This window comes from Balaenoptera musculus, chromosome 4 (assembly GCF_009873245.2).
Source record: "Balaenoptera musculus isolate JJ_BM4_2016_0621 chromosome 4, mBalMus1.pri.v3, whole genome shotgun sequence".
Lineage (NCBI taxonomy): Eukaryota > Metazoa > Chordata > Mammalia > Artiodactyla > Balaenopteridae > Balaenoptera > Balaenoptera musculus.
Genome location: NC_045788.1, coordinates 61,979,131 through 62,003,540, shown reverse-complemented (window position 1 = coordinate 62,003,540; position 24,410 = coordinate 61,979,131). Strand labels below are relative to the sequence as shown.

General features: G+C 44.6%; 1 pseudogene; it reads left to right on the top strand.

The window, feature by feature from the left end:
* Window positions 1-19,444: 19,444 nt before the first annotated feature.
* On the top strand, window positions 19,445-21,030 carry LOC118894662 (annotated as a pseudogene).
* Window positions 21,031-24,410: the final 3,380 nt, after the last annotated feature.

Below are 24,410 nucleotides of genomic sequence, written 5' to 3'. Positions count from 1 at the left end.
CACGCTGGGTCAATTCTAAGATGAGCTCAAGGGAAAAAGAACAGGAGAAGAGCCCATTCATAATAGAAAGGAGGGCAGAAAGGGAGGGAGAAAGGAAGGGAGGAAAAGAGACAAGGAAACGTATCTTTAGGCAATAGGGTGGAGCTGGGCTCAGGTAGAGATGAAACCCCTTGCCTCAGGCAGGGTTCTTAGCCACAAACCACGAAAACTGGCTCTGGCAGATTTAACTAGAAAGGAGGTTTATAAAAGGAGTCATTTGGAGGGCTAAGAGCCAAGGCAGAGTCCAGGGCAGGTGTGTAAGGCCTGTGCCCACTCCAAGGGAGGCCATGAAGGACGAACCTAGCATTTCTAGGTCCCTGTGGGGATCTGGGCCCTCCCCGCTACCTACCCATTAGGTGGGGAATTCCTTACATAGAGGAAGGGGGTTCAAATACTGAGCAGACAAACAGAATAACTATGTCCACTAAGCTCCTCCTCTCCTCTACCCATCTGTGTCCCTGAACTGTGTGGGCATGAGGTATGTCTGGAAAAATAAGAACTTGAGCTCTGTTAACAGTCAGGGTTCAAAGATCACTGACACCCTGGAATCCTTGACAAGAGCCACTGTAAGAAGAAACAGTATGACACCAAAGAGAATATTTGCTACAAAGGAGGAAGGCACCTCGTACTACAAACCCCACTCATCTTCAGACCCTGAGGGTCCACATGATAGTGGCTTCAGGAAAACTGGGAGGCTGGCCCTCAGCCTTCCTCCCCATCCAGCCTCCCACAACCACAGGTGTGCACTTTGAGAAGACAGTCTAGGTGGAGGGCCTAGGAGAGTGGCCTCACAGAACGGTAGAGCCCCACAGAGCTCAAAGAAACTTCCTGCGGGGTCCCCCCTCCAGTGGAAGCAGAGCTGTTGCCACCTCACTTGGCCCGAGCATCGATCCCTGGGGAGAACTGCCAGAGACCGAAACCAACAAGACCAGGACCCCTCCTAGCTGTCGGGGCCATTGCCTGTGGAGCCCCGGCCCCAGAGACCCAGCTCAGCCAGCAGCAAGAGTGGACTCCCCACAGCAATGGCAGCACCACAGGCCAAGACAGGGCTGGAAGCCTACAGCCCAGCAGGCTACGGCATCCCTGGCGTGCCGCTGACGGCGGCAGCTGCAGCATCAGTGCCCCGCACGCAGCTCGGGCAGTAGTACATCTACACCTGACCAGCAACCTGCTGACAGAGCAGTAACCAGAGCTGACTCTTGGCAGATGAGACTCCACAGAAGACAAACTGTGCAAGATCCGTAGACTCTCTGTGACCTTGCAAATGTTGGGGGCAAAGAGCCACTAATATGTGGACACTCGTGTTAATCAGACTGGACTTGTAGTCCCAGACTGGTGAAACCTGGTGTGCTGGTACCACAATTGTAATAACAAACACAATTGTCATGTCATGTCGCATTCTCGTGCATTAGCTTAATGCCGGGCAGACAGAGGCACCAGTGAAAGCACGGGGAGCAAAGTGGTATTACTGCGGCACCGCCTCCTGCCCCCGGGAGCACCTACCTGAGAGGTGAGCCTACCTGTTCACCAATTGTTGGACCGTCGTCTGGCTCCTCCTGGTGGGATGGAAGGGGCAGTTGTCCCCTGTGAAGACCCCTGGGCTCTTCTCCTTAGGGCTGGTGTCCCTGCCCTGCTGGGCCCATGTCCTACTAAGAGACACGAGGGCAGAGGTAGTGGCAGCAGGTACCCCTGGGAGAGGTGGGGGAAGCAGTTGCCTTCTTAATTCCAGTCGTGCTAAGTTCTTCTGTTTTTCAAGGATAAAGCAGATGGTAATAGAGGACTAAGAAGAGGATGAGGAGCTGGTCCTTCTCCATACGCCAGGGCAGCAGGTTGCTGTGCTCTTCTTGCTGAGCACGTGGGGCCGTAATGAACTGGGCAGAGAGGCACATGAAGACGGGCTGGGCAGCTGAGGCCTTTGGTGTTGGTGTTCAGGGCCTGAACAGCACGTTGATCAGCCACCTGGCTGCTGCAGCTGTGTGTGATGATGTGTCTCCTACGCACTGGAGACCCTGAGCTTCCTCACCACCTTCTGCTGCTGGCGCCTGGCCTTTGGAGCTACCGTGCCGGCACCATCTGCAGCCTCTGGCACCATTGTTGCCCCTCCGATGGAAGGGCAGGTGCCAGGTCCCACCACGCCTGGCAGGCCCCAGAGGTAGAGCTCAAGAAGCTCAGGGCAGAGGTCATGCTGCAGGATGGGGCCTCCTGACAGACCTGTCCTTGGAAGATGCCCACACGTGGACAGACTATAGTGTCCTGAGAGCCACAGTTTGATTTCCTTTCCCGTGAATCGTGTTCTTGTTTCCTGGGGTTGTTTAGCTCCTGGGATGGCTTCAGGACCTGTCTGTCTGTCTGTCTCACTGTATGGAGGTGGTTTCCGGGCCTTTCTGGAGGCTTGGGGGTTCTAGAGAGTAGGCTGATATGGAGGAGTATGGAGAGTCAGGGTGGGCCAATGGACACCCTGGTCCTGGGCACCTGGACGAGTCTTTCCAGTTATCACTGGCGTGATTGTGACAGTGATGTTTAGGAAGAAGTGTATGTGCAGAGCCATCTCTGCATAGGCCCATCATTGACAACATGCTTGTGTGTCTGCATTTCTCTCTGTCTTTTTCGAAAACACTGCTAACAGGTCAAAACCAAAACCATCTTCCAGGAGACAGATGCTGGGTGTGGAGATGCAGATCCTTTCTACTGATCCGGGCAGGGTCTGGACGGAGAGAGAGGATTGAGCAACATGTCTGGACATGAGGTTGCGGACTGACTTCTTCTTTTATTGAAGCATAACAAAAATACAGAAAGGTGGATAAATTGCAAGTGTGCAGCTCAATAGCTTTTCCCCAAATCACCTGTGTAACCAGCATCCAATCAAGAAATAGAAATGTACCAGAATCCCAGAAGCCTCTCCTGATTCTTCCCTGTCACTCCCCCTCACGCTAACCACTCTCCTGACTTCTAACACCTTAGGTTAGTTTTGCCAATTTGAGGACTTAATAAGAATAGAATCCTAAGATATTACTGATGGACTTTAAAGAACAGAAATGTCTAATACCTAATATTGGGAGTTTTGCTTTGGGATGATATAATCCCCTACCATCATCATCCTCACACTTGTAATAAAGCCTGCTGCACAGATGAATGCCTTTTGTGTGTCTTTCGTTTTGCTTTCTAAAGGGTAGAGGTGGGAATCAGTGAAAGCGGCTGGGCCTCCCCTCTGGGCAGTACAAAAACAGACCAAACAGCGCTGCTGCAGAACGTGTTTATAGCAGATTCACACACTCAGAGTCTGATGGGGGCCCTGGAATGCTCAGGAACCGTGGACAGAGGGTTGGATTTCCGAGAGTACGGGATGCGTAGGCAATGAGTCAACTTCACCTACATTTCAAAAGATAGGGTGATGCTCCACTAGCATCTGGGTCACAAACTAGATAAGCACGACATTTCATTAGAGGAGATACAAAGAACCACCCATAGGCATCTCTATTTGACATTAACTGGCAGGTTTATTCCCGTGTGAGTTACACCTGCATGAGTCAGGTTTCAGGGCTGAAGCAAACCAAGCATATCCGAGTCTGGAAGAAGAGAGGGGAGGGAGGAGGATCCAGCCACACGTATGGAAAGGGACCAGGAAAAAAAACCCTGCTGGCAGGGGGGTAGCCATGCAGCCACCTATGCAGAAGTGCTGCAGAGGGTACGGAGCGGGTCTCTGGGGCCAGTCTTGGGTAGCGAACGGACCAAATCGCAAAGCAAAAGAGAAAAGTGAAACTTCTGTGCACCCACCCCCCACCCAGCAGCAGCAAGAGTTAAAACCAGAACAGCGCCCAGCTGAGCCTCCCAGGGGTGTAGGAAGCCAACTCTGTAGGAAGCAAGAGGGCAGGACCCGCCCTTCTGACAGTAACTGCAGATCAGATAGCGTAAGGTGGTTCTCAACCTGACTGCAAATTACAGTCACCAAGGGAGAGTTTACTTTTCACTTTTTAAAAAATTGTGGTAGAAAATACATAACATAAAATGTCCCATTTTAACTATTTTGAGGGATACGGTTCAGTGGCTTTAAGTACATTCACACTGTTGTGTAACCATCACCACCATCCCCCTCCAGAACTCTTTCATCTTCCCACACAGAGACTCCATCCTCGTTAAACACTAACTCCCCATTCCCCCCTCCCGCAGTCCCTGGCAACCACCATTCTACTTTCCATCTCTATGAATCTGGCTACTCTGGGTACCTCATATAAGTGGAATCATACAGTGCTTGTCCTTTTGTGTCTGCAGGGGAGATTTTAAAAGCATGAATGCCCAGGCCCAACAGCCCCTGATCAATAAATCAGAACTTGGGGTGGGGGCAGGAACCCCTCCCCATAGCAAATACATCTCAGCACCTGCTGGCTGATGCCTACAGTTCCTTTAGTTGTGGGTAAAGCTAAGGATTTCTCCTTTTTCAGCTGGAGATGAGGGGCTTAAAATGACTGATTGAGGTATCACAGTGACTGAAACTCATCTGCTAAAGATTGATCTATCAGTCAACAAGCATAAATGACTATTATCAGGCACTGTCTACTTTGGAGAGCCAGGAGCACTCAGACAGCAGCAGACGATGAGATGGGGTGAGACAGACACACTGGAGACTCATGGTTACTTTTGGTGGGGGGTGGGGATGAAGGTTAGTTCTGTTTACCTTTAGTTACCCTGTGGACAAAATAGGAGTTGGGAGTAGAGGAATTTAGGTCCAACGCAGCTGTGCACTTGCCTGGTTTACTGGAACGTGGCCACCCTGACATATGGTTCCCATCAACTGTATTTTTGCATGATTCTTGAATCCCTCCCCTTTTTTTTATTTGACTGCACTGACTTCATTGCAAAGGAACTTCACTTCCATGGGTTCTGAGGCATGACCAGTGCCTTGTTCAGAAAAGAGCCCCTTGTGTTGCTTGTTTCTGCAGAACTAGAAATACATAGAAAACAATCAGATGGGTTAGAGCAGGGGTCCCCAACTGCCAGGCTGCGGACGGGTACCGGTCCCTGGCCTCTTAGGAACCAGGCGGCACAGCAGGAGGTGAGCTGCCGGCAAGCGAAAGAAGCTTCATCTGCCTCTCCCCATGGCTGGCATTACCCCCTGAACCATCACTCCCCACCCTCCTCACCCCCGTCCGTGGAAAAATTGTCTTCCCTGAAACCGGTCCCTGGTGCCATAAAGGTTAGGGACCGCTGGGTTAGAGAGACAGAGAAAGACAGGCAGAGATACAAACATATACAGAATAACAGAATGACAAGAAAGATTCACATCAAGCTCCTAAGGCTGGCTCTCCCTATGAAGGGAGAAAGGTATGGGAAGGGGGCTGGAAGGATTTGAATGTTTATTTATTTTTTAAAATCCTGAAGCATACATGACAAAATGTTAACACTTATTCATTCTGTGTTGGCATTTGCTATGTTATATCACTTTTTACTTGTCTTTGTGCCTTTTGGTGTCTTTAAAAGTTGCCAGTATTGCAAATATATCTTTATAAATAATTGTACACATGAATATACATGTATAAAGAAATATTTTGATGACTAAAGAGAGTTCTTACAAAGTTTTTTATGTTAATAATTTTACCATAAAATTAAATTAATAAAGCCTCACAGAAAAGTTGAAAAATACCAAAAATAGAGACGCAAATTAACATTTCCCATAAAACTACCATCCAGAATTTGCCACATTGTGATGTCTTGATATCTAAGCTTTTTCTCCATGCATTAAATCATTGCATCATTGGGACTTCCCTGGTGGCGCAGTGGTTAAGAATCCGCCTGCCAGTGCAGAGGACATATGTTCGAGCCCTGGTCCGGGAAGATCCCACATGCGTCGGAGCAGCTAAGCCCATGTGCCACAACTACTGAAGCCCGCACACCTGGAGCCCGTGCTCCCCAAAAAGAGAAGCCCCAGCAATGAGAAGACCGCGCACCGCAACGAAGAGTAGTCCTGCTCACCACAACTAGAGAAAGCCCGTGCACAGCAACAAAGACCCAACACAGCCTAAATAAATAAATAAAAACCTTCATTAAAAAAAAAAATCATTGCATCATTGATTTCAAGTTTTCAGGTAGTTTATGATTAAAAAAAATAATACTTGTTCATTGTAAAATGCAGAAAAAGATAAAGAAATGAATCACCCATGGTCTTACTACCTGGAGTGTCCTTATCAACGTTCTTGATGGCAAAACCCCAAACCTGATTCTAATTAGGAAGAGAAAGACATTACTGGAAAGATTGGAGTAGCATTCATCATCAGTGTGGAGATGGGTTTACCGGTGTTTTTTATTTCATTCATCTCCTCCTCTGGTCTTTATGTGATAGAGTGACCCAAACATTCAGTCAGATTTTGAATGGCTGGACCCTAATGCCAATTTGACCTTAAATGTTATTTCTTTGATGGCTTAATCTGAAGGAGTCACTCACTATTGCAATAGTCTTTTTTTTTTTGGAAGGGAGAGGGCTTACCCTTTATCATCCTCTAGCATTTTTCTTGTTTTCTTGAGTTTTTCTTTCTTGTCTCTCTTCTTCATTGTTGGATCCTCAGGGCCTGGAACAGCATCTGACATTAGCAGTATTCATTGTTGAATGAATAAATGAATCAAAGAGCCTTTGGTGGTCTTGCCTACGAAGAATCTTCCTTTAACTACCACTGGACACGTAGCCTAAGAAGGCAACCTGGTGAAGCACCGGGTTTCATCTGCATCCCTGCCCCCCACCTCCTTGTAGAGCAGCAATTCTACATCCTTGTGTCCACTAGCCACAGCCAACACCATATCCCTCTTTTTTTGCCTGTTTGCCTTGTGCCTTGAGGAGCCTGAAATATCCATGTGAAGCCTCAGCTTCCAGTTCAATGACATAATCAATGTGTCCCTTGATGAGTATATTCTTCCCTTTGGTGCTAAAACTTTTACCCTCAGGGTCCAGTGTTGCTAGTATGGGAAAAAATATTTTTTATAGCCATTCACTATTGTAGCAGTCTTAAGATTTTTTTAACTTATCATTTATCATTCTTTACCACTTTTCTTATTTGCCACTGAGGAGTGGGAGGAACTACGTCATCCTCTGTGAGGGGAAGTGTGTATTCTTTTTTTTTTTAAACATATAGTTAATGCAATTTTTAAAATTATTTATTTATTTATTTATTTATGGCTGTGCTGGGTCTTCGTTTCTGTGCGAGGGCTTTCTCTAGTTGCGGCAAGCGGGGGCCACTCTTCATCGCGGTGCGCGGGCCTCTCACTGTCGCGGCCTCTCTTGTTGCAGAGCACAGGCTCCAGACACGCAGGCTCAGTAGTTGTGGCTCACGGGCCTAGTTGCTCCGCGGCATGTGGGATCCTCCCAGACCAGGGCTCGAACCCGTGTCCCCTGCACTGGCAGGCAGATTCTCAACCACTGCGCCACCAGGGAAGCCCGGAAGTCTGTATTCTTAAGGCCACAGATAAGCTCCACCCCAGCCACCATGGCCACACCGTACATGACCCCACTGAGCACACACTGGGTGGAGGGGAAGGGAGCAGAATGCCATCCGCAGAGTCGACTGTCCTGGTCCCTGGTCACTGAAAACCTCCACTGTGGGAATATTTTGTTCAGCATTCACATGAGATGCATATTCTGGGCCCATTCTGAGAGTTCAAGACATTAACTCTTCCCCAAACTTTTTTTGCCATAAATCCTCTAATCTTAGTTCTTCTAGGTCATTGACCATATGATGAGATTTTAATCACACCCCAGGATTTAGTGGTCCTTGAGCCATTCCAGAAAAAGTAGAAAATTTTTAAAAAATTTAAATACTGTGTTCAAAGTTCTGCCTCCTGGAAGTGTTTCTTTTAGCTGCTGTTCTTCAGGACCATCTGGAGAGGGACTATAGCACTGCTCAGGGCATCCCTGGTAGAGCCATCTGGAACCAAGCTTGAATGTTTCTCCCTCATCAAGCAGTCATAGAGAGCTCTACACGTGGCCCTACATGTTGGCTGAGGGAGGAGAGAGCAGAGAAAGCATGCTGAGAATGTGAGCAACACTTTCATGCCATTTATTTGTGCTTTCAGGTGATGCTCAAACCTGGCCTCATTGTACCATATCTGTTTGATGATGGAGCATTGTTATGCATGCCTGACTTTAGACTCAGAAAGCACCCAGATCACATGGTTACCTGATGTCCAATATGGAAAGTGTTCACTCTCCAGAAGAGTCCAATAGCAAGCTAAGAACAGTTTCTCAAAATGAGGATGGATGGTCATTTGCCAACATAGTCATGGTTTTGCTCCAGAATTATGGCGCCTTCACTGTGATTCTCCTATCTGGACTTGACACAGCCTCCAGGAAATTTACTACCTCTGGATCCACTAGGCTATAATAAAGCTGCTTGTGCTGCAACCTGTGCCAGTTGGAAGGTCTTCCCTTACATGGGTCTCCACCTAAAAACAAACATATATGGACATTCTACCCAACAACAACAGAATACACATTCTTCTCATGTGCACATGGAGCATTCTTCAGGATAGACCATATGTTAGGTCACAATTCAAGTCTGAAAACATTTAAAAAGATAGATATCATACCAAGTATCTTCTCCAACCACAATGAGATGAAGTTAGAAATTAACTACAGAAGGAAAACTGGAAAATTCACAAATTTGTGGAAGTTAGCACACTTTCTTTTTTTATATACAGCACGTTCTTCTTAGTTGTCTATTTTATACATATTAGTGTATATATGTCAATCCCAATCTCCCAATTCATCCCACCATCACACGCCCCCTCTGCTTTCCCCCCTTGGTGTCCACACAATTGTTCTCTACATCTGTGTGTCTATTTCTGCCTTGCAAACCAGTTCATCTGTACCATTTTCCTAGATTCCACATATATGCATTAATATACGATATTTGTTTTTCTCTTTCTGACTTACTTCACTCTGTGTGACATTCTCTAGGTCCATCACGTCTCTACAAATGACCCAGTTTCGTTCCTTTTTATGGCTGAGTAATATTCCATTGTATATATGTGCCACATCTTCTTTATCCATTCATCTGTTGATGGGCATTTAGGTTGCTTCCATGACCTGGCTATTGTAAATACTGCTGCAATGAACATTGGGGTGCATGTGTCTTTTTGAATTATGGTTTTCTCTGGGTATATGCCCAGTAGTGGGATGGCTGGGTCATATGGTAATTCTATTCTTAATTTTTTAAGGGACCTCCATACTGTTCTCCATAGTGGCTGTATCAATTTACACTCCCACCAACAGTGCAAGAGGGTTCCCTTTTCTCCACACCCTCTCCAGCATTTGTTGTTTGTAGATTTTCTGATGATGCCCATTCTAACTGGTGTGAGGTGATACCTCATTGTAGTTTTGATTTGCATTTCTCTAATAATTAGTGATGTTGAGCAGCTTTCCATGTGCCTCTTGACCATATGTAGGTCTTCTTTGGAGAAATGTCTACTTAGGTCTTCTGCCCATTTTTTGATTGGGTTGTTTGCTTTTTTAATATTGAGCTGCATGAGCTGTTTATATATTTTGGAGATTAACCCTTTGTCCATTGATTTGCTTGCAAATATTTTCTCCCATTCTGAGGGTTGTCTTTTCGTCTTGTTTATAGTTTCCTTTGCTGTGCAAAAGCTTTTAAGTTTCATTAGGTTCCATTTCTTTATCTTTGTTTTTATTTCCATTACTCTAGGAAGTGGGTCAGAAAAGATCTTGCCGTGATTTATGTGAAAGAGTGTGCTTCCTATGTTTTCCTCTAAGAGTTTTACAGTGTCCAGTCTTACATTTAGGTCTCTAATCCATTTTGAGTTTATTTTTGTGTATGTGTTAGGGAGTGTTTTAATTTCATTCTTTTACATGTAGCTGTCCAGTTTTCCCAGCACCACTTATTGAAGAGGCTGTCTTTTCTCCATTGTATATTCTTGCCTCCTTTGTCATAGATTAGTTGACCATAGGTGTGTGGGTTTATCTCTGGGCTTTCTATCCTGTTCGATTGATCTATATTTCTGTTTTTGTGCCAGTACCATACTGTCTTGATTACTGTAACTTTGTAGTATAGTCTGAAGTCAGGGAGTCTGATTCCTCCAGCTCCGTTTTTTTCCCTCAAGACTGCTTTGGCTATTTGGGGTGTTTTGTGTCTCCATGCAAATTTTAAGATTTTTTGTTCTAGTTCTGTAAAAATGCCATTGGTAATTTGATAGGGATTGCATTGAATCTGTAGATTGCTTTGGGTAGTAGAGTCATTTTCACAATATTGATTCTTCCAATCCAAGAACAGGGTATGTCTCTCTATCTGTTTGTCTCATCTTTGATTTCTTTCATCAGTGTCTTACAGTTTTCTGAGTACAGGTCTTTTACCTCCTTAGGTGGGTTTATTCCTAGGTATTTTATTCTTTTGTTGCAATGCTGAATGGGATTGTTCCCTTAATTTCTCTTTCTGATCTTTTGTTGTTAGTGTATAGGAATGCAAGAGGTTTCTGCACATTAATTTTGTATGCTGCAACTTTACCAAATTCATTGATTAGCTCTAGTAGTTTTCTGGTGGCGTCTATAGGATTATCTATGTATAGTATCATGTCATTGGCAAACAGTGACAGTTTTACTTCTCCTTTTCCAATTTGTATTCCTTTTATTTCTTTTTCTTCTCTGATTGCCATGGCTAAGACTTCCAAAACTATGTTGAATAATAGTTGTGAGAGTGGATATCCTTGTCTTGCTCCTGATCTTAGAAGATATGCTTTCAGTTTTTCACCATTGAGAATGATGTTTGCTGTGGGTTTGTCATATATGGTCTTTATTTTGTTGAGGTAGGTTTCCTATGTGCCCACTTTCTGGAGAGTTTTTATCATAAATCAGTGTTGAATTTTGTCAAAAGCTTTTTCTGCATCTATTGAGATGATCATATTGTTTTTCTTCTTCAATTTGTTAATATGGTGTATCACATTGATTGATTTGCGTATATTGAAGAATCCTTGAATCCCTGGGATAAATCCCACTTGATCATGGTGTATGATCCTTTTAATGTGTTGTTGGATTCTGTTTGCTAGTATTTTGTTGAGGATTTTTGCATCTATATTCATGAGTGATATTGGTCTGTAATTTTCTTTTTTTGGATTATCTTTGTCTGTTTTTGGTATCAGGGTGATGGTGGCCTCATAGAATGAGTTTGGGTGTGTTCCTTCCTCTGCCATTTTTTGGAACAGTTTGAGAAGGATGGGTGTTAGCTCTTCTCTAAATGTTTGATAGAATTCACCTGTGAAGCCATCTGGTCCTGGACTTTTGTTTGTTGGAAGATTTTTAATCACAGTTTCAATTTCATTACTTGTGATTGGTCTGTTCATATTATCTATTTCTTCCTGGTTCAGTCTTGGGAGGTTATACCTTTCTAAGAATTTGTCCATTTCTTCCAGGTTGTCCATTTTATTGGCATAGAGTTGCTTGTAGTAGTCTCTTAGGATGCTTTGTATTTCTGTGGTGTCTGTTGTAACTTCTCCTTTTTCATTTCTAATTTTATTGATTTGAGTCCTCTCCCTCTTTTTCTTGATGAGTCTGGCTAAAGGTTTATCAATTTTGTTTATCTTCTCAAAGAACCAGCTTTTGGTTTTATTGATCTTTGCTATTGTTTTCTTTGTTTCTATTTCATTTATTTCTGCACTGATCTTTATGATTTCTTTCCTTCCACTAACTTTGGGTTTTGTTTGTTCTTATTTCTCTAGTTCCTTAGGTGTAAGGTTAGATTGTTTGAGATATTTCTTGTTTCTTGAGGTAGGATTTTCTTGCTATAAACTTCCTTCTTAGAACTGCTTTTGTTGCATCCCATAGGTTTTGGATTTTTGTGTTTTCATTGTCATTTGTCTCTAAGTATTTTTTGATTTCTTCTTTGATTTCTTCAGTGATCGCTTGGTTATTTAGTAATATATTGTTTAGCCTCCATGTGTTTGTGTTTTTTACATTTTAGTCCCTGTAATTGATTTCTAATCTCATAACATTGTGGTTGGAAAAGATGCTTGATATGATTTCAATTTTCTTAAATTTACCGAGGCTTGATTTGTGACCCAAGATGTGATCTATCCTGGAGTATGTTCCATGTGCACTTGAGAAGAAAGTGTAATCTGCTGTTTTTGGATCGAATGTACTATAAATATCAATTAAATCTATCTGGTCTATTGTGTCATGTAAAGCTTGTGTTTCCTTTTTCATTTTCTGTCTGGATGATCTGTTCATTGGTGTAAGTGAGGTGCTAAAGTCCCCCACTATTATTATATTACTGTCGATTTCCTCTTTTATAGCTGTTAGCAGTTGCCTTATGTATTGAGGTGTTCCTATGTTGGGTGCATATATATTTATAATTGTTATATTGTCTTCTTGGATTGATCCCTTGATCATTATGTAGTGTCCTTCCTTGTCTCTTGTAACATTCTTTATTTTAAAGTCTTAATGATATGAGTATTGCTACTCCAGCTTTCTTTTGATTTCCATTTGCATGGAATATCTTTTTCCATCTCCTCACTTTCAGTCTGTATGTGTCCCTAGGTCTGAAGTGGGTCTCTTATAGACAGCATATAGATGGGTCTTGTTTTTGTATCCATTCAGCGAGCCTGTGTCTCTTGGTTGGAACATTTAACCCATTCACGTTTAAGGTAATTATCGATATTTATGTTCCTATTATCATTTTCTTAATTGTTTTGGGTTTGTTTTTGTAGGTCCTTTTCTTCTATTGTGTTTCCCACTTAGAGACATTCCTTTAGCATTTGTTGTAGAGCTGCTTTGATGGTGCTGAATTCTCTTAGCTTTTGCTTGTCTGTAAAGCTTTTGATTTCTCCATCAAATCTGAATGAGATCCTTGCCGGGTAGAGTAATCTTGGTTGTAGGTTCTTCCCTTTCATCACTTTAAATATGTCATGCCACTCCCTTATGGCTTGTAGAGTTTCTGCTGAGAAATCAGCTGTTAACCTTATGGGAGTTCCCTTGTATGTTATTTGTCGTTTTTCCCGTGCTGCTTTCAGTAATTTTTCTTTGTCTTTAATTTTGGCAAATTTGATTACTATGTGTCTCGGTGTTTTCTCCTTGGGTTTATCCTGTATGGGACTCTCTGTGCTTCCTGGACTTGGGTGGCTCTTTCCTTTCCCATGTTAGGGAAGTTTTCGACTATAATGTCTTTGAATATTTTCTCGGGTCCTTTCTCTCTCTCTTCTCCTTCTGGGAACCCTATAATGCGAAAGTTGTTGTGTTTAATGTTGTCCCAGAGGTCTCTTAGTCTGTCTTCATTTCTTTTCATTCTTTTTTCTTTATTCTGTTCTGCAGCAGTGAATTGCACCATTCTGTCTTCCAGGTCACTTCTCCATTCTTCTGCCTCAGTTATTCTGCTATTGATTCCTTCTAGTGTAGTTTTCATTTCAGTTATTGTATTGTTCATCTCTGTTTGTTTGTTCTTTAATTCTTCTAGGTCTTTGTTAAACATTTCTTGCATCTTTTTGATCTTTGCCTCCATTCTTTTTCTGAGGTCCTGGATCATCTTCACTATCATTATTCTGAATTCTTTTCCTGGAAGGTTGCCTATCTGCACTTCATTTAGTTGTTTTTCTGGGGTTTTATCTTGTTCCTTCATCTGGTACATAGCCCTCTGCCTTTTCATCTTGTCTATTTCTCTGTGAATGTGGTTTTTGTTCCACAGGCTGCAGGATTGTAGTTCTTCTTGCTGTCTGCCCTCCGGTGGATGAGGCTATCTAAAAGGCTTGTGTAAGCTTCCTGATGGAAGGGACTGGTGGTGGGTAGAGCCAGGTGTTGCTCTGGTGGGCAGAGCTCAGTAAAACTTTAATCTGCTTGCCTGCTGATGGGTGAGGCTGAGTTCCCTCTCTGTTGGTTGTTTGGCCTGAGGCAACCCAGCACTGGAGCCTACAGGCTCTTTGGTGTGGCTAATGGTGTACTCCAGGAGGGCTCACGCCAAGGAGTACTTCCCAGAACTTCTGCTGCCAGTGTCCTTGCCCCTGCAGTGAGCCACAGCCACCCCCCACCTCTGCAGAAGACCCTCTAGCACTAGCAATTATGTCTAGTTCAGTCTCCAATGAGGTCACTGCTCCTTCCCCTTGGGTCCTGATGTGCACACTACTTTGTGTGTGCCCTCCAAGAGTGGAGTCTCTGTTTCCCCCAGTCCTGTCAAAGTCCTGCAATCAAATACTGTTAGCCTTCAAAGTCTGATTCTCTGGGAATTCCTCCTCCCATTGCCAGATGCCCAGGCTGGGAAGCCTGACCTGGGGCTCAGAACCTTCACTCCAGTGGGTGGACTTCTGTGGTACAATTGCTCTTCAGTTTGTGAGTCACCCACCCAATGGTTATGGGATTTGATTTTACTGTGATTGCACCCCTCCTATCATCTCACTACAGCTTCTCCTTTGTCTTTGGATGTGAGGTTTCCTTTTTGGTGAGTTCCAGTGTCTTCCTGCCGATGATTGTTCAGCAGTTACTTGTGATTCTGGTGCTCTCGCAAGAGGGAGTGAGGACACATCCTTCTACTCCACCATCTTGAACCAATCTTGAAATTAGCGCACTTTTAAACGACCAATGGATCAATGTTATTAGTCTGCTTGGGCCACCATTACAAAATACCACAGACTCAGTGGTTTAAACAGCAGATATTTATTTCTCTAGTTCTGAAGGCTGGGAAGACCAAAACCAAGGTGCTAGCCAATTCAGTTCCTGGCGAAGACACACTTGCTGGCTTGCAGATGACCACCTTCTCTGCTGTGTCCTCACATGGCAGACAGAGAGTTCTCATCTCTCTTTCTCTTCTTGTAAGGACATTAATCCCACCAGGGGGGCCCCACTCACATGATCTCATCTAAACCTAATTGCCTCCCAGAGACCTCACCTCCAACCAACTACCATCACACTGGGGGATTAGTGCTTCAACATATGAATTTTAAGGGGACACAAACATTCAGTCCATAACATTCTGCCCCTGGCCTCCCTAAAATTCATACAGATATACAAAAATATTCATCCCATCCCAACAGTCCCAAAAGTCTCAACTCATTCTAGCATCAACTCTAAAATCAAGAGTCTAAAGTCTTATCTAAATCAGGTATGGGTGAGATTCAAGGTATGATTCATACTGAGGCAAAACTCCTTTCCAGCTGTGAACCTGTGAAACCAGAAAAGTTACCTGCTTCCAAATACAGTCCTGGAACAGGCATAGGCTAAACATTCCCATTCCGAAAAGGAGAAAGTGGAAGGAAGGTGTTATGGTCCCAAGGAAGTACAAAACCTAGCAAGGCAAATATTGTTACATCTTATGGCTGGAGAATAATTCTCTTTGGTTCTATGCTCAGCCCTCTGGTCCTTTGGAGCAATGGTCCTGCCTTCAGGACCCAGTGGATTGGCAACGCCATCCCTATTGCTCTGCTTGGCAGGTTACCACCCCCCGCCTCCAGGTGGCCCCACCCCCAAGGCTCCAGAAGACCACTATCTGACCTGTTGAAACTGAGGTGATGCCCATCCCCCCTACCTTTTGAAACCAAGGAAGCAGCCCTGATGATCTCTGAATTGCCTTCAGGGTCATTTTTCCCTTGTCTTGAAGAATAGCACATGTTCACAGCCAAATAACTTTATGGTCCAGTCCTGTCTATAGGATCTAACAAGCCCAATAGCCTTCCCTCATTTGGTCTGAGCTCCATTCCTTTGGGTTGAAACTGGCAGTGTTGCTGATGGAGTGGCTAATTAGGTCTGTAGTCTATTCCCATACTAATCCCCTTATCAAAGGGTTGTTGGGCCCCACCTTACTGTTCTCTTCAGAAAAACTTCCTCATTTTTTGCAATATGGACAGGGTGAGAATTTTCAAAACCGTAAGTTAGGATCTTTTTTTTTAATTTATTTTTTGCTGCCTTGGGTCTTCGCTGCTGTGTGCAGGCCCTCTCTAGGTGCAGCCAGCAGGGGCCATTCTTTGCTGCGGAGCGCAGGCCTCTCATTGCAGTGGTCTCTCTTTGTTGTTGAGCACGGGCTCTAGGCGCAGCGGGCTTCAGTAGTTGTGGCGTGTGGGCTCAGTAGTTGTGGCTCGCAGGCTCTAGAGTGCAGGCTCGGTAGTTGTCGTGCACGGGATTAGTTGCTCTGTGGCATGTGGGATCCTCCTGGACCAGGGCTCAAACCCGTGTCCCCTGCGTTGGCAGGCAGATTCTTAACCACTGCGCCACCAGGGAAGCCCTCAGGATATTTTCTGCTTAACAATTGCTTCTTCAATGCATTCCTCTCTTTTCACGTTATATTACAAGCAATCAGGAGGCACCAAGCCTCTCCTTAAACACTTTGCTTAGAAATCGCCTCAGTTAAACATGCATTTTCATTTCTCACAAGTTCTACCTTCCACAAAACACTAAAACATGAACATAATTGTGCCGAGTTCTTTGCCATTTTTATAAAATTTATCACTTTTTCTCCATTGTCTTATAACATGTTCCTCATTCCCATCTGAGACTTCACCAGAACAAGCTTTATAGCCCATATTTCTACCAACATTCTGTTCATGACTATTTGTGCTTTCTCTAAGAAGATGGACATTTCTCTATAGCGTTCCTCTTTTCCTTGTAGGTCCTCAGCTCAATCACCTTTAACTGCCTGTTCATGGCAATCTTGATCTTTTCTAGCATGCACCTCCAAACTCTCCCAGCCTCTACCCATTATCCTGTTGCAAAGCTGCTTCCACATTTTTAGGTATTTGTTACAGCAGCATCCCACCTCACAGTACCAAAATTCTGTCTTAGCTCAGTCTGCGCTAATGAATACCGTAGCCTGGGTGGCTTAAACAACAAATATTCTTTTCTCATGTTTTATAGGCTGGAAATCTGAGACCAGCGTGCCAAGATGGTTGGGTTTTTGTTTTTGTTTTTGTTTTATTTTGGACACACCACATGGCATGCAGGATCTTATTTCCCTGACCGGGGATAGAACCCGTGCCCCCTGCAGTGGAAGCATGGAGTCTTAACCACTGGACTACCAAGGAAGTCCAGATGGTTGGGTTCTGATGAGCGTCTTCTTCCTGACTCACAGACAGGCACCTTCTCGCTGTGTGCTCACACGTCCTTTCCTCAGTGCATGCACATGGAGAGAAACAGCAGAAAGAAGATAGGTAAGGAAACAGAGGACTTGAACAACACGATAAACCAACTAGATCAAACATATATGAACACTCTACCCAACAACAACAGAATTCACACTCTTCTGAGAGATCTTTGTCTCTCCTCCTCTGTCTATAAGGGCATTAATCTCATCATAAGGGTCCCACGCTTATGACTTTATCTAAACCTAATCATCTCCCAAAGGTCCCACCTCCAAAAACCATCACATTGGGGGTTAGAGCATCAATATATGACTCTTGCGGCGAGACAAATTTTCAGTCCATAACATGTATCATGTTGATTTTATTAATATTCATTTGCTTACCAGTGAGATTCATTATCTTGAATTTCATAGGTTTGTTAAACATTTATGGTTTTTCTTAGATGAGTAGCCAGTTTATGGCCTTTGCCCATTTTCCTACTGAGGTGTTCATTTTTAACTTCTTGATTTGTAAGAGCTCTTTATATTGTAAGAAGACTAACACTTTGTTATATATAGAGTAAAATTTTACAGTTTGCTTTTCTCTTGAAATTGGTTTTTTAACAGTAACTTTAATATGTAAATAAATTATTAATTCTAATGTTTAATTTCTATTAATAAAAACTTTAAAAATTTACATATAATTAAGCTTTTCACTTTTTTCTTTATGATTCCTGCTTTGGTATCATTCATAGAAATACTTGAACAACTTCAGCGTCATAGGAATTTAGCAAGGAATATTAGTAATAACAATAGCAAAATTACTAATAATCACTGTCATTTTTTGAGTATTTATTATGTATCAGACACTCTACATACATTATTCTACAGGGATACTTCAGAGATATTGCAGGTTTGGTTCCAGACTACCACAGTAAAGTGAATATCACAATACAATGAGTCATGGAAATTTTTTGGTTTCCCAGTGTATATAAAAGTTATGCTTGGGACTTCCGTGGCGGTACAGTGGTTAAGACTCTGCGCTCCCACTGCAGGGGGCACGGGTTCGTTCGTCGGGGAAATAAGATCCCACATGCTGCATGACACGGCCGAAAAACAAAAATAGTTATGCTTGCATTATACTGTAGTCTATTAAGTGTGCAATAACATTATGTCTAAAAAACCAATATACATACCCTAATTTAAAAATACTTTATTACTGAAAAACACCAAAACAATTACAATAGCAACATCAAAGATCAGTGATCACAGATATAATAATAACAAAAAGTTTGAAATATTGTGAAAATTACCAAAATGTGACACAGAGGCACGAAAGGAACAAATGCTTTTGGAAAAATGGCACCAATAGACTTGCTTGATGCAGGGTTGCCACAGATCTTCAGTTTTTTTAAAAAACACAATATCCACAAAGCCTGATAAAGAAAAGTGCAATAAAATAAGGTATGTCTGTATTTAATCCTCACAACAAACCTAGGAAGTAATTATTATTCCCATCCTACAGATTAGGAAACTGAGTCTCAAGAAGACAAAGTAACTTGCTTGCAGTCATGTGAGTTGCAAGTGTTGGAGCTGAAATTCAGTCACTGTGCAGATAAATGAGTAGACCCGGTCCCCATCCAGGCTCTGCTGTGCTGGCTGTTAGAAGGGACCCCATGCATGTCCCTTCCCCTCCCCACCCCGAGCCTTCATGTCATCTGTAAAATTTGTTTAGCAATAACTTCCTTATAGAGTTGTTGAGGGATTTTTAAAATTAATTTTTATTGGAGTATAGTTGCTTTACAATGTTGTGTTAGTTTCTGCTGTACAGCAAAGTGGATCAGCTATATGTATACATATATCCCCTATTTTTTGGATTTCCTTACCATTTAGGTCACCACAGAGCATTGAGTAGAGTTCCCTGTGCTATACAGTAGGTTCTCATTAGTTGTCTGTTTTATACACAGTAGTGTATATATGTCAATCCCAATCTCCCAATGTTGATGGAGTTAAATGAGAAAAAAATTATGTAATGTGCCTGGCACCAAGAGACCGTCAGTGGAAGAGAGGCGTCTTTCCTGGAGCACCTAACTCTTTCCCTCCCCTCTCTTTGTAGAGGGGTGGGGCAGAGCCTGTGAGAGAACGGGCAAACCAGTGCCTGCAGTGAGGGGCAGAGGTTGAAATCCCAGGCCTAGCATCTAAGTAAGGAACAGAGTGTGGTGCAACGCACGCACACCATCACGCCTCCGAAAGAGGTCCCACCCAGGAGTGACTCAGATGCTTTGGACACCTTTCCCTGTGTGGGAAGCGTGGGTGGGGCTGGATCGGGAAGATCTCCCCGCGGTTCAAAAGCAGCCACTCTTGCTTGTGAGGCGTGCCTGCGGGGTTACTGCTCATCTCCCGCTGTCGCCCTGGTGGCCCTGACATACACACTGAGACCATGGGAACCCTCGGGAGACACCTGGTAGCAGGGATCTTCTTCTTCTTCTCTCTCTACTACTTGGTGCTGGTGTCCTTGGCCCTGCTACGAGGACAGAGGTTCCTCAAACCCCCTCTGCTCCCAAGGGAGAAGCGAGGGCACAGGTGGTGGCAGCTGGTCCCTGTGGAAGGAGTGGGGAAGGTGGATTCCCCCTGATTCTCATTTTCCCCGAGTTCTTCCACCCGCCGGGAACAAAGCGGCTGATGACGGTGGACTGGGAGGCCCCTCGGCGACCGTTCACGTTCAAGGACGAGCGGCGGCACCTCACCACGTACGGGTCCTTCCCCCTCGGTGGCGTGGTGGACATCGCGAGCCAGGCGTGCCAGGCGTGTGCAGCTGGAGCAGGCAGCCGAGGCGCTGGCCTTCTGTGCGCTGGTGCTGCTGGCGGTGACCCACGCCGAGCACAAGGGCGCCCTGGAGACCCGCGTGCACACGCTGTTCACAGTGCCTGCCTTCCTGGTCGGCCTGTGCTCATCATCGAGATCTGGGTACCCAGCCAGCCCAGCTCTGGGTGCTCAAGACTTGGGTGGGGCTGGTGCTCAGCAGCTGGCTGATGCAGCTGAGCATGCTGACGTACACGCCTCCCTCTGGGCAGCCCCGGAGAGGGGAAAACCCCGTGGACCTCGCCTTCCGCACCATCTTCTTCTGCTGGCACCTGGCCTTAGGGGCCGCCATCTACGGCCTCTGCAGCCTCCGGCATGATCGCTTCTCCTCCTGGAGAAAGGCCCCAGGTGCCAAGTACCACCTGTGCCCCATAGGCGAGGGCAGTGAAGAGCTTGAGAAGCTCCGGGCAGGGGCCCAACTACGAGATGGGGGTGTCTAGGTATAGAATCTGTCCCTGTGCTGCACCCTTTGTAATGAGAGCTTTGAGGGTGCCCACCGTGTGCCTAGTGCAGAAATGTCCTGGGATCTGCAATGTGGCTTTCCATCACAGGGGTCCCCTTCCTTGTTCCTGAATGAACCTTCCAGCTCCTAGGATTCCTGCTATCTATCTCTCTGTTCTCTCCAGGCCTGTCTCTTTCCTGTCTCGCTATTCAGTATGGTTCCTAACCATGGACTTACATGAAGTGAGAGCAGGAGTAGTGTTTATCTTTGACAGCTTTTGGGATCCAAGAGGAAGAAATGAAATGAGGGAACAGAGAGAGACGGAGGGTCTCTGGGGACTCGGCAGGGCTCTGCGTGTCTGAGGCTGGGCTGGCTTAGCGTGTGCATGTTTGTGCCGGCGGCTGAAGTGGTGAAACGTGTGAAAGGGAAGGGGCTCTGTTTTCACATCGTGGTGAGGACTTCTGTTTTCTTCGTTTCTCTCTGTTTTTTATTCACACTAAGTGTAGCAGGAAGAAGAGCTGGTTTTGTTGTTGCTGTTTCCTAGTCTAAACTGGACGAGGCTACTTCTGCCTGAGGGAGTAAGGGATGAGGGGAAAGGGGGTGGCAATCAGCTTAGCAGGGCTCAAGTCTGGGGAGAAAGGAGGCAAGGGAGGAATTCCCAAAGGTGAGTGTAAGAAATGAGGATTATATCTGTATAATTTTAAATTGTTTGGGTTCTGCTGTGACATAAAACAACTCCATTGCTTATGCAGAGTCTTTCAGTAAAGTCTTATGCTACACATACAGGTGTCTTGTGTGAGTGATTCTGGGGCAAGATCAAAGAAAGGGCCCAGATTTCAGGTGGTGGGAGCAGAAGGGGAAGAACCGCCATGACACATGGGGCACAGATGACCTCAGTGGTTCTGAAGATGCAGGGACTCGGAGCCAAGAGGGAAACTGCAGCCCCTGGAACCTGCAGAACTTTCCAGCCAGTCACTGAGTTCCTCCCAGAATGAGGAGAGGAGGTGCTAATAAATTCACATACTCAGTGAAATATATGAAAGCAAACTATATAAAAATACTTATCCCTGGGTACAATCAGAAAACTGCTTCTGATAGCATGTGTCTGCTTATGTGAGATGATAAACGCAGCATTTGGAAGTCTGAAGAGGCAGGAAGATGGGAGTAGATGCTGGCCATAGATGTGGACAAAGGACCACAGAGAAAAGTGCCCACACATGAAGCAGCGGCAATTCTGCCATGGCACACGCAGTCAGAGATGCTGTCCTCAGAGACAGAAAAGCTCTACGAAGCACAGAGAGGGATTTGCATTTGCAGATGGAGGGCAAGATGGGCTGCACATTGTCCTCTGAAATATGCCTGGACACTCCCTGAAGAAGCAGGGTGCAAAAGTGTGGAAACAGGCCCTGGAAACAGTAGGACAGGGGTTAAAGCGAAGAAGGGGAGTAAGGGAAAGGATGGAAGTGGGGCAGGGGTCTGGCAAGTCACATGGGCTGGGCTTGCAGAGGAGGGACACTCTGGGTCTAAGGAAGAGACATGTCTTCCTGCAGCAGCTGGAACCAGGCCAGTCTCAGCTTTCCTCCCCAGCAAAGCAGGAACCAACCTAAGGAAAGGTCAGCACCTTTCTTTCTGTCCCCACCCTAAAAAGCCCAGAAACAGAGCCAGCCTTACCGGCGGCTTGTGCACCCCCAGCAGTGAAAGCACCGAGTCCTAACCACTGGACTGCCAGGGAATTCCCAGGGCCCCTCACTTTATATCTTCCATCCAAAGCCCTGGGTGAGACCATAGCAAGGGGTCCATATGATCGTTTATCACTGAAAACTAGCAAAAGTTAGATATTTCTGTATTCTTTTTTTCTCCATAAAATCTGACTGCACCCTCTCCCTGAAGACTTAACACAGATTTACTTTCAGGATGCCTTATGATAAACACACCTCTTTCCCTGTTGGTAGAACATCCTTTATTCAAGGATAATGTTAAGACTCTTCCTTCTTCAGCTTGGAAACAAGAAGCTTAAAATGCTAATGACATCACACACTGGCTGAGAACCACCTGCTAAAGTAGAATCCCTCAGTCAACAAATGTAAATAAGTCTTATCAGATGCTGGACCTGACTTAAAGAGGAGTAATTGGAGGTGCAGAAAACTGATGGCTAGGAGAGAGATGGGAAGTAATTTACAGAGGTGGGTCCTGTTTATCTTCATTTGTGCTGTGTGCGGGAATTCTTGTCCTGCACATCTGGCCCTTGCCCAGCGAATCAGTCATGGCTCTCTAGGGAATCAGAACCAATAGGATGTGGATAGACAGACAGAGAATTTAAGGAATGGACTCATGAGATCGTGAGGACTGGCAAGTCCAAAATCTTCAGGGCACGCCAGCAGGCTGGAGACCCAGGGGAGAGTTGATGTTGCCATCTTGAGTCGAAGACAGTCTGGAGGCAGAATTCCTTCTTCCTCAGGACACCGCAGACTTTTCTTTTAAGGCTTTCAACTGATTGGATGAGGCCCACCCACACTATGGAGGGTAATCTGCATATTCAAAGTATACTAATTTAAATGTTAATCACATTTGTTAAAAATACCTTCACAGGGATTTCCCTGGTGGTCCAGTGGGTAAGACTCCACGCTCCCAATGCAGGGGGACCCGGTTCGATCCCTGGTCGGGGAACTAGATCCCACATGCCACAACTCAAAAAAAAAAGATCCCGCATGCCGCAAGGAAGATCCCACATGCAGCAACTAAGACTCAGCACAGCCAAATAAATAAATAAATATTTTTAAAAAATACCTTCATAGCAACATCTAGACTACTGTTTGACCAAACAACTGAGTACCGTGGCCCAGCCAAGTTAATTAACCATCATACTCAGCATAATGGAACATGGCCACTCAAACATGATTTATGTCAACTGTGTTTGTCATGATTGTTGGAGACCTTCCTAAAGAATAACAGTAACTTCATTTTAAATGAACTCCATCATTATTCGTTCTGACTGCAGTGTGACTACAACTATATAATGTTCTATGGACTTTATCCCTTCCCTGTATCCTCCAGAAGGAGAATGATAGAGTGATGGGTGTGCAGGTAGGTGACGATTTTCAATTAAAAGAATAATGCTTAGAGGCTATTTTTTCTTTTTCATGTTACATGTTTTAGACATCTTAGAAAATAACAAAAGTAGTTTAAAGTATTTTGAAATCTACCATAATGCTCTTACCCAGAATTAATTACTGCCTGGCAGGGCTAAAAGGGTAGAATGTATTTCAACCACACTAAGAGGTTGGATGGTAGGGTTTACATATCAGAGATGAGGCCTTTCCTGCTGAAGATGACTGATGTGCCTGATGACCAAGGTGTGGCTGACTGAAAAGTGTTGCAGGTGAAGGTCACTGAAGATAAGGAAATCCAGAACTGGGAGTCTAGTGCTGTGGGAAGGAACTGAGTAAGGATACTGACATGCCTAGAAGATGGCAACCTTGGGCTGGAGAAGAACCCAGAGCCCAGTCTGCAGCGAATTTGGAGGAGGAGGAGGTGGTAAGGTATCAAGGATGGCCAGAAGACAGAAAATGTGACTAACATCAGCTTCAAAGGAGGAAGTGATCAGGGTTAGGCAGACATGGTAATACCTACCCCACAGAGGTACTGTGAGAAATAAATAAGGTTCATAAACAACACTTAATACACAGTCTGGTGTACAGTAGATGCTCAATACATATTAGTTTGAGATTCTGAATATACATATGCACAATGACCAGACCATATATAAAAATAAAACTCTGACCCACAATCGGCAGCAACCAGCCCGGGAAGCCAGCCTGCTATCTATAAATCAGACTTGTAGAAAGTCAGCTATCGCTCACTACTAACCAGTCCAGGTAGCCAAATAATAACCCCTATAACAACTGACCCAAAATGGGAAGGACCTGATTAATAACTAATAGCTTCCCTAATTTTTGCCCTGCTTCCAACTTAGGACCAACGAAAGAAAGCCAAATATGCATCCCTAAACAATCACATGATACCCCACTTCTAGTTAGCCAGCCTGCAGC